Source organism: Neophocaena asiaeorientalis, unplaced genomic scaffold (assembly GCF_003031525.2).
Source record: "Neophocaena asiaeorientalis asiaeorientalis breed wild unplaced genomic scaffold, Neophocaena_asiaeorientalis_V1.1 scaffold177, whole genome shotgun sequence".
NCBI classification, from domain to species: Eukaryota; Metazoa; Chordata; class Mammalia; order Artiodactyla; family Phocoenidae; genus Neophocaena; species Neophocaena asiaeorientalis.
Window position 1 is genome coordinate 23428390 of NW_020172779.1, and position 8610 is coordinate 23436999.

General features: G+C 53.1%; 1 protein-coding gene across 1 annotated transcript in view; it reads right to left on the reverse strand.

The window, feature by feature from the left end:
• ARHGAP39 (Rho GTPase activating protein 39) overlaps positions 1-2966 on the reverse strand; it is a 59308-nt gene extending 56342 nt beyond the window's left edge. Inside the window, exon 1 of the mRNA XM_024741192.1 lies at positions 2459-2966. The gene's annotated coding sequence lies outside the window, so the exon portion shown is untranslated. The remainder of the gene's footprint in view (positions 1-2458) is intronic.
• Positions 2967-8610: the final 5644 nt, after the last annotated feature.

Here is an 8610-nt window from a genome sequence, read left to right on the forward strand (position 1 = left end):
CACCTACTGTATACAGTAAGACGCTTGGGAAGAGCTGTACAAACTCCATCACATTTCCTCTTGCACACCTGGGGACACGGCAGCTGTGTCCGTCCTCACCTTACAGAACAGAAAACAAGGTCCCGTTTCTAAAAGGCCAAAGTCTGAGCTCACGTTCCGAAGCCCCTGCTGGGCCCAGCACGTGCCACAGGAGCCAGCTGTCCGTCTATGCTTCTCTCCCTCCTGTCTGCTAGGAGCCCCATTCCCTGGGGCTCTCCAGGTGTGTTTTTTTTTTTAACGTCATTAGATTTTTGTTTTCATATTTATTTATTTATTTGGCTGCGCCAGGTCTTAGTTGTGGCACATGGGATCTTCGTTGCGGTATGCAGTACATGAACTCTTAGCAGCAGCATGTGGGATCCAGCTCCCTGACCAGGAATCGAACCCAGGCCCCCTGCATTGTGAGCGTGGAGCCTTAGCCACTGGACCACCAGGGAAGTGCCCCTCCAGGTGTTTGAGTGGAGGCCCTGCTTGCACCCCACCCCATGGGATGGGTGCAGGGCAGAAGCAACGTCCCCGAGGATCACAGGACACGCCCTGCCTGCTGGAAGCGCCAGCATGGGGCTTGGGGCCTGCAGCTGCTGGGCCACTTCCACCTGGCATCTGGATCCAGCCACCCCTGAAGCAGGTACTTCTCAGTACCTGTCCAAATGAGAGGACATGAATCCCTTGTCCTAAAGCTGGGATGCAGTGGTGATCAGAACAGCCCTCCTGGGGCCATTTAGCCCCCCACACCTGCTGATGTTATGAGGCGGCAGGGAAGAGAGAGGGAAGGGGGAGAAGGGGGCCAGGGCACAGTAGAAAGGAGTCTCCAATCCCACCCCTTCTCCAAGGGCCTTGGTTGCAGCAGGCTGCCCCTCCAGGCCGCGGTACAAAAGGAAAGTAAGGAGGATTCACCAAGTCCTCAGAAGCTGCACCCCCAAAAGAGCTGGTGCTTCCGGAGTGGCTGGGGGCATGCAGGCTCTCACCCAGCCTGTCACCTCAACGTGGACAGCGTCCAGGGTGGCTCCTTACTCTGTGGCCATCGTAACGTCCAGAGTGAAGCCACTGTGGGAGGCTCATGAGGGCTGGGACCGAATGACAGGAAAGCGGCAAACACTCGAGCGGTTCTCACACCCGGAGGAGACAGCGACGCCCAGAGATGGTCACTCCGCCACCACGAAGGGCCACCAAAGGACAAAGCAGGACAACGCAGCATCAGGCATACAGACACCCGAGTGAAAGGAGACCCAGACACAGCCGGAGCGGAAGTACTTAAACCTCTCCCTGGATAACCAACAGAGCAAGCAGAGGACAAAATCAGGCCCACAGCTGGCCCGAGCAGAGCTGACCTGCAAGTAAGCGCGCTGCCAGCCCTCTCTGGTGTCTGCCTAACCTCAGCCACCAGCCGCTTCCTGACCCCGCCGGCCCTGGGGTTTTAAACAGCGCACATGGCATGGATCATGTGCTCCTCGAGATCTCAACTGTTTCCCTGATCCCCAGAGCTGCCGGTTCACTCTCCTCGGGAGTTTTCTTAGAAAACTGGAAGAAGTTTTCTACACGTTCAGAACAGGGTGTCATCTGCTGCGGCGCCCCGTGCGACGGATTTCCCGCTTACCGCACACCACACATCGCTCGACAGGTGCACGAGTAGCAACCTGGGTGGCAGCACAGGCCGAGCCAGGGCAGCATGACGGGTGCAAGAGGCAGGGAGACAGCGCGTCAGGGCAGCCGCCACACCAGCAGGTGCTGACTCGGTGCGTCAAGCAGGTGGTCGGCCACACGCACCTGGGTCGGGACGAGGGCCACGTTTTGGATGCAAGCTTAGGAGAAATCAGCATACAACAGGAACTCCACTTTCCTGCCCCGCGTGTTTACGGGCACAGCGAACTAGCAGAGATGACAGAGGTAAGGGCTGGAGGAGGCGAGGAAGCCCACGTGGAGAGGGTGCTGGCAGCCTGCGGAGACAGGCGGTGGGGGCGGGCTCAGGGGAGCAGGGAGGAGGGACAGCAGGCACAGGTGCGCCAGGTACAGGGAGGCGGGGTGGTAACCTGGGGAGAGGCCAAGAGCTGTCTTGTTCGTTTTTAAGCTGTGAGAACCACCACAGGAAAGCACCACGACAAAGGTGGGCAGAGGGTGCTGCCGCTGACGTGGGGTCACGGGGCCTCATTTCAGCTGAAAACCTCCAAAACACTTGTTACTGAGAGGCGTGCACCGGAGCTGACAGGCTCCTGCTGGCATCACAGAGCCCCGGCCCAGCGTGAGGTGCCCAGGGACAGGCCCGGCCCCGGGAGACCTTCGACACACTCTCCACTGACCTCTCTTCACACCCAGACTCTGGACGTCCTCACACGAGCAGCCTGTCTACTTCAAATGCGAGTCCAGAAAGCAAAAACCATCTTCTCCAACCGCCCCCCGGAGCCTAGGCGCCTGTCCTCACCGGGCCTGGCCTCTCCAGGCACTCAGCTGCCAGTACACGGAGCTGGGGGAGCCCACCGACGGCACACGTGGAGCGGGGCGTCCTCCAGGGGCGCTGCAGTGGAGCCGATTAATACGGCAAGTGAACAGGACCCTCCAGCCCAGCCGCTGAGGGCAAGCCCAGGGTCCCGGCAAACAGAGGCTGCTGGTGGGCACAGGGTGGGCTCGGTGCTCTGCCTCTTCCACCCACAGGCAGCCCCGGGGCACCGCCGCTTTGGGACCGCCTTCCCTTCTGCGAGAGCTTTTTCCTGGCTCCCGTTTCTTCTCTCTTTTTCCTGGCTCCCGTTTCTTCTTTTTCCTGAAAAAGGGCAGGTGGGTGCTAAGGTTTTGAAAATGTGTGCGTCTGAAAACGCCTTTATCCTACCTGGACAGCTGATGGGCCATCTGGCTGGGTCAGAGTTCATGCGTCAGGTCTGGAGGTGCCTCCGAGGTCCCCTGCTCCTGCCAGCCAGCCTGCCCTCAGGCCCTTGCGGGGCCCCTCTGCTCCACACCCCACCCTGTGCTGCTGAGGCTCCTGTACCAGCTGCAGCGGCCTCTACTGGTCTATTTCCTACTGTTCATGTCTTTCTGTTCTTTTGCACGACTACGTTCGCTTCACTCACTGCACCTTTCACTCTGCCCTCCCGCCCACACTCTGCCCCGTCCCCTCCTGCACAGCACTGCCTGCTCCCTGGGAATGTAAGTCCTCTCACCTCAGCGACGTGGATGCTTCTCCACTTCCTTCTGGAAGCTCAGCTTCAAATCTGGGCCTGGCAGGGCTGTACACTGGCCCACTGGACGGGCGCCAGAGTAGGCCTCTCTGGCTGGACTCTCCCCACCAAAAGCTGGTACAGAGGGAAAGGCCTGGCCGCCCACGTCCTGGGCAGGTACCTGCATCCTCACTGGTGCCGGAGTCCCCGCTCCTGTGACCTCTGCCTCCTCTCCCAGGAGGAAAGATTTCACACGCCTCCTGGGACAGGGAGGGGCAGTTGTCAACTCAAGGCAGCGAGGGAGAGGATCTAAGTACACAACTACTTCTCAAACAGCCCTGGGAGAACCTCCATGGTGCCCCACGGGCTTCCTCCCGAGTCTGTCCTAAGTGCCGCCAGCATTTGGAACGCTCACCTCAAGTCTTAGGATTCTTTTTTTTTTTTAACCTCCTTTTTCCTCTAATAACCAAAAGCAGGTGTGAAGTGCCTCCCTGCCCATCCTACATTTCCACAGGGCACTCACCCTTCGGGGCTCACATGCACCCCATGGCTCCCGGACCACACCGTGGCTGCCACTTGAGGCCGAACCTCCTCCAGCATCCAGTCCCCATGGACCTTCCCCAGCACCCGCACTGCCCTGCGCGCACCAGCCTCCACGTGTTCCTCTGGGAGATGGGCAGGCGCCGACCAAGTGAAGCCCTACTGCCCAGGGATGGTCGGCGATTTGCACCCACACCCTTTACCGTCCAAGCACAGGCTCCAAACTCAAGGAGGGGTGGGAGACCCCAGGAAGTCTGCCCAGCCTGTGGCACTGGCTTGAGCGCTGCCTCCCCAACGAGTATCCCAGGGATGCCCAGCTCTGCCCAGCTCCGAGCTCACGCCGAATCCTGACCTGCAGCTACCAAGACAACAGCACCATGTGAGCGACCAGAGAGCCCCTGCGAGGCTGTGACCCCACGAGCTCTGCCGGCCCCCCGGCCCGAGGCGAGACTGCCAGGATCATGCAGACGTGGGACAGGAGGGTTTGGCCAGTTATAAAAGAAGGGTTTATTCTGGATGATGTGACAGCTGCCAGGGTTCAACCGTCAGAAGCATCTGCTAATAGGATGATTCAAAACGTGAAGCATTTAAATTGCACTAGTTGTAAAAGTCATAAGTGCAACGCGGGCTAGACAGACCTCCTTGCATCAAGACGGCGCTGCTCCGCCCACTGCCATTTCCCTAGCTGAGCTTTCCAGTCTCCTATTTCTAAGGTGGCCAGTTATCCTAGGAAGATGCCAAGCACTGCAGCCTCTCCCAGAACCCACCCTCCCCATCGCCACCTGCCCAGCCCACTGGCACCGTCCCGCCCTGCTCCTGTCTCACGTGGTACCCACAGCACCGCCCTGGATCCCTCTCTCCCACCTCGCCTAACACCTGGTTCCTCACCCAAAATATAAAGTTACTTTTCTGTCCCCATTACTACCATACCAACCCCAAACCTCCCAAACACCAGCAAATTTGAGTGAAGAATCAGCAGTAGTACCGGGAAAGGGGTGGGAACACGTAAAGGAAACAAGGGTGAAACTGGCGAGCAGGTCAGCTGGGCGGCTCGAGCTGCTCCCGCCTCTGGGGTGAGGGAAGAGCACAGGAGGCAACCGGTCCTGGCCCCTAGCGCTCCTAACGTCGCCTGCAACGCAGGTGCCGCAATGCTGATGCCCGAAGGCTCCTGAACGGCTGGGGCGGCAACCACATCGGAGAATGGTGGAAACACGCGGGCGCTCAGCCTCGCCCCGCTCCCGGCAAGAGGAACACGCTCAGAGGCACACTCCATCGCTGGGCGCTGCCGTGGCCAGGGGCCGCCCTTCACCGCAAACAGTAAAGAGCATCTTGGTCGTTTCCAGGACGGGGAGGGCAGGGCGCGTCCGTGGGCGGAGCACCACACTGGAGGTCACCTTCCATCAGATTCTGAACTTACTGCTTCCCAGACCTCTAGACTCCAGAACCGCTACTGAGAAGCGCAAAGTCATTCGGACGCTCAATTCTCTCTGTCTCTTTCTCTCTGAAGGCCCTGCGAGGCTTCCATGTGTCCGGAGAGCTGGCAGAGCGTCGAGCCCCTTGGACAGGGTTCCCAGACGTCAGTGCTCTTCTCTGCTCTCCCACCCCAAACCGGGGTTCTGCTGCATCTGGCACCCCTGCTGTTGCTGTGTAGTCTCTCTCTGAACCCTACAAAATATAATTATTTCATGCAAACATGTTCATCATTTGTTAACCATTCCATTTTGCAACTCATGCTTTCCCTGATGATTCTTTGCTTCTCTGAGAACAGCATTCCACCCTGCTCCGGGAGGCTACCCTGCAGGAGGCCAGTGTCTCCGGCCGCTCCCACCGGAGCTTGAGGGGCGGCAAGCAGGACCGCTCCCTCCTGCTTGAGGGGCGGCAAGCAGGACCCGTCAGCACCCTGGAAGAGCTCTTACTTCTGGTTGCTTTAAACGTTGTCTTGGTCTTTGGTGTTTTGGAGCGTTGCTGTGACGTTTCTCAACATGGACGTTATTTATCCTGTTTGAAATAAACGATTTTTCCATCATCACATCTGTCATTAGTTCCAGCCAACAGCTCTTCCAACACTGTCTCTTCTCCATTCTAAGCTGGCTTTTGGGGCTGGCATCAAATGTATCTGAAACTCTTGCATTCTGTCCTCCACCCCTCAATCACCTTCTCCACCATACTTTCCATTCCATTAACTCTTTGTTGTTCTTATTAAAATCCTTTCACCTCGTTCACAAAGCCTCTCTTCAACTGCTTATAATCGAATATTTAGCCCGTTGGTTACTTTTTAAGTTTCCGCTGTCATTTGTTTCTGGAGATTCCCTTTGGTCTCTCTCAAATCTTCCTGACCCTTCCTGTTAGCCTCTTGTTTTCTGCTCTTCATTGTGGTTCTCTCTTTGACTTCCTTAAGGTCCCTGGTGCCTCTAAATTTTGAGCCTTTTGATGATTCTGTGGTGCAAACAGGATTAGTTCTCAGCTCTCCTCACTGCCAGCACAGAACCTGCCGTTCTCAGATCTGCTAAGTCAGTTATGACGTATGCATCTGCCTCCCAGCTTCCAAAACTTTATTGCTATCATCTCCCTCTCACTTTATTCAGCCTTGTGAGTTTGACGTTTTTAAACATCACTTTCCTGTTCATTTAGCAGAATGGGAGAGAGTTTGGGAGAGAGTGAAGCTGTATACATGTGTTCAATCTGCCATCCTTACCTGAAAACCAGGAAGCTTTCCTTAAAAAATTATCTTCAGCATGAAAAATGGGAGTTGGAGTCCAGACATTTTTTAAATTAATTTAAATTTCATTTTCACCATACAAATTATTTCAAAATAGAGAAGAAATAACTTCTTAACCTCATCATCTATTAACATTGACCCACATTACAAATACAGGCATATTTGTATTTCCCCATGGAAATCATCCTGGTTAAAATTGTTTGGTAGAATATCTTTTGGTTTTTGATAGTTTAAGAGTTCATAGACTATATATATAATACATATATATATATAACTGACTCATTTGGCTGTACAGCCGAAATTTACACACTGCAAATCAACTATACTTCAATAAAACATTTTTTAAGTTCACAAATCATATAATTATTCTAATATGTATTTCAGTTTTGGTTATTAAAGGGGTAAAATTTGTATTTATGTCAAAAAACAAACTCAACAATTTCCTCAAAACAACATGCAAGGAAAAAACCTCAGGTTGGATTTGAAATTCAATTGGGAGAAGCATGCTGCATGCACCTCTGAAAATATACACATTGATACTATGTATAAAATAGATAACTAATGAGAACTTACTGTATAGCACAGGGAAGTCTACTCAATACTCTGTGGTGACCTAAATGAGAAAGAAATCCAAAAAAAAAAGGGGCTACATGTATATGTACAGCTGATTCACCTTGCTGTTCAATAGAAACTAACACAACATTGTAAAGCAAGTATACTCCAACAAAAATTAAAAAAAAAAAAAAAAAAAAGCGTCACCAGGGCACCCGCTGCTGAGTCGCCGGGACGCACAGAGGCTCTAGGCGTTACCACAGGAAAAGCAACAGCAGATAATTTGCATCACTTGTCTGGAAAACAAGGAAACTCTTTTTTACATTCTAACATGATAGCCTATTTCTTATATGAAGGTCCTTTACCAGGGTTTCAAAGATGTTTTAGGAAATTGACTGATACTTAATGAGTTAATAAATTTTCCCATTTAACATGATGAAAAATAGACTCTATTTTCAAGTAGAATGTCTGATTTTCAGGATGGGTTACCAATGTTGAGTGAGAAATATGTGAACACTTGCTCTTTATAGAATATATTACAAGTGTTATTTAGAAAATACTGAAAATTGTTTCTGCTGCAAGGCACATCAAAGGCTCTATGCCCTGTTAGAGGCTCCCTGATGCAAAGGATTTGCTAAACTCAGACAAGTCCAAACAAGCTGCGGCCGGCCTGTTTTTTCGCCTGTGATCGGCTCAGTTCCACACAAAGGGTGAATGTGGGAAGGCAGTTTTCATGGCACACGTACAAAGCGACACTTCAAGACAGATGCAGCAACAACAACAAATGCTGAAGTACTGCAGGAAAAACACAATGTTTTCCTGACAAATACCTGTTGGGGCAGATAAATATCCCACAAAATAGTATTAAAAATTTGGGCTTCCTTGGGAGCGCAGTGGTTGAGAGTCCGCCTGCCGATGCAGGGGACACGGGTTCGTGCCCCGGTCTGGGAAGATCCCACATGCCACGGAGCGGCTGGGCCCGTGAGCCATGGCCGCTGAGCCTGCGCGTCCGAAGCCTGTGCTCCGCAATGGGAGAGGCCGCAACAGTGAGAGGCCCACACACCACGCAAAAAAAAAAAGTATTAAAAATTTAGCTAAACTTTCTGGGACTTCCTGGTGACGCGGTAGATAAGAATCCGCCTGCCAATGCAGGGGACACAGGTTCCAGCCCTGGTCCAGGAGGATCCCACATGCCGCAGAGCAACTAAGCCTGTTCGCCACAACTACTGAGCCTGCGCTCTAGAGCCCGCGAAAACTAGAGAAAGCCCACGCGCAGCAACGAAGACCCAACACAGCCAAAAATAAATAAATAAATATATTAAAAAAAAATAATAAAGGATATATGTAGAGGTATAACTGAATAACTTAGCTGTACACCTGAAACTAACACAGCGTTGTAAATCAACTATACTATAAAATAAAAAATTAGGGCTTCCCTGGTGGTGCAGTGGTTGAGAGTCCACCTGCCGATGCAGGGGACACGGGTTTGTGCCCCGGTCTGGGAGGATCCCACATGCCGCAGAGCGGCTGGGCCCGTGGGTCATGGCCGCTGGGCCTTCACGTCCGGAGTCTGTGCTCCGCAACGGGAAGGGCCGCGGCGGTGAGAGGCCCGTG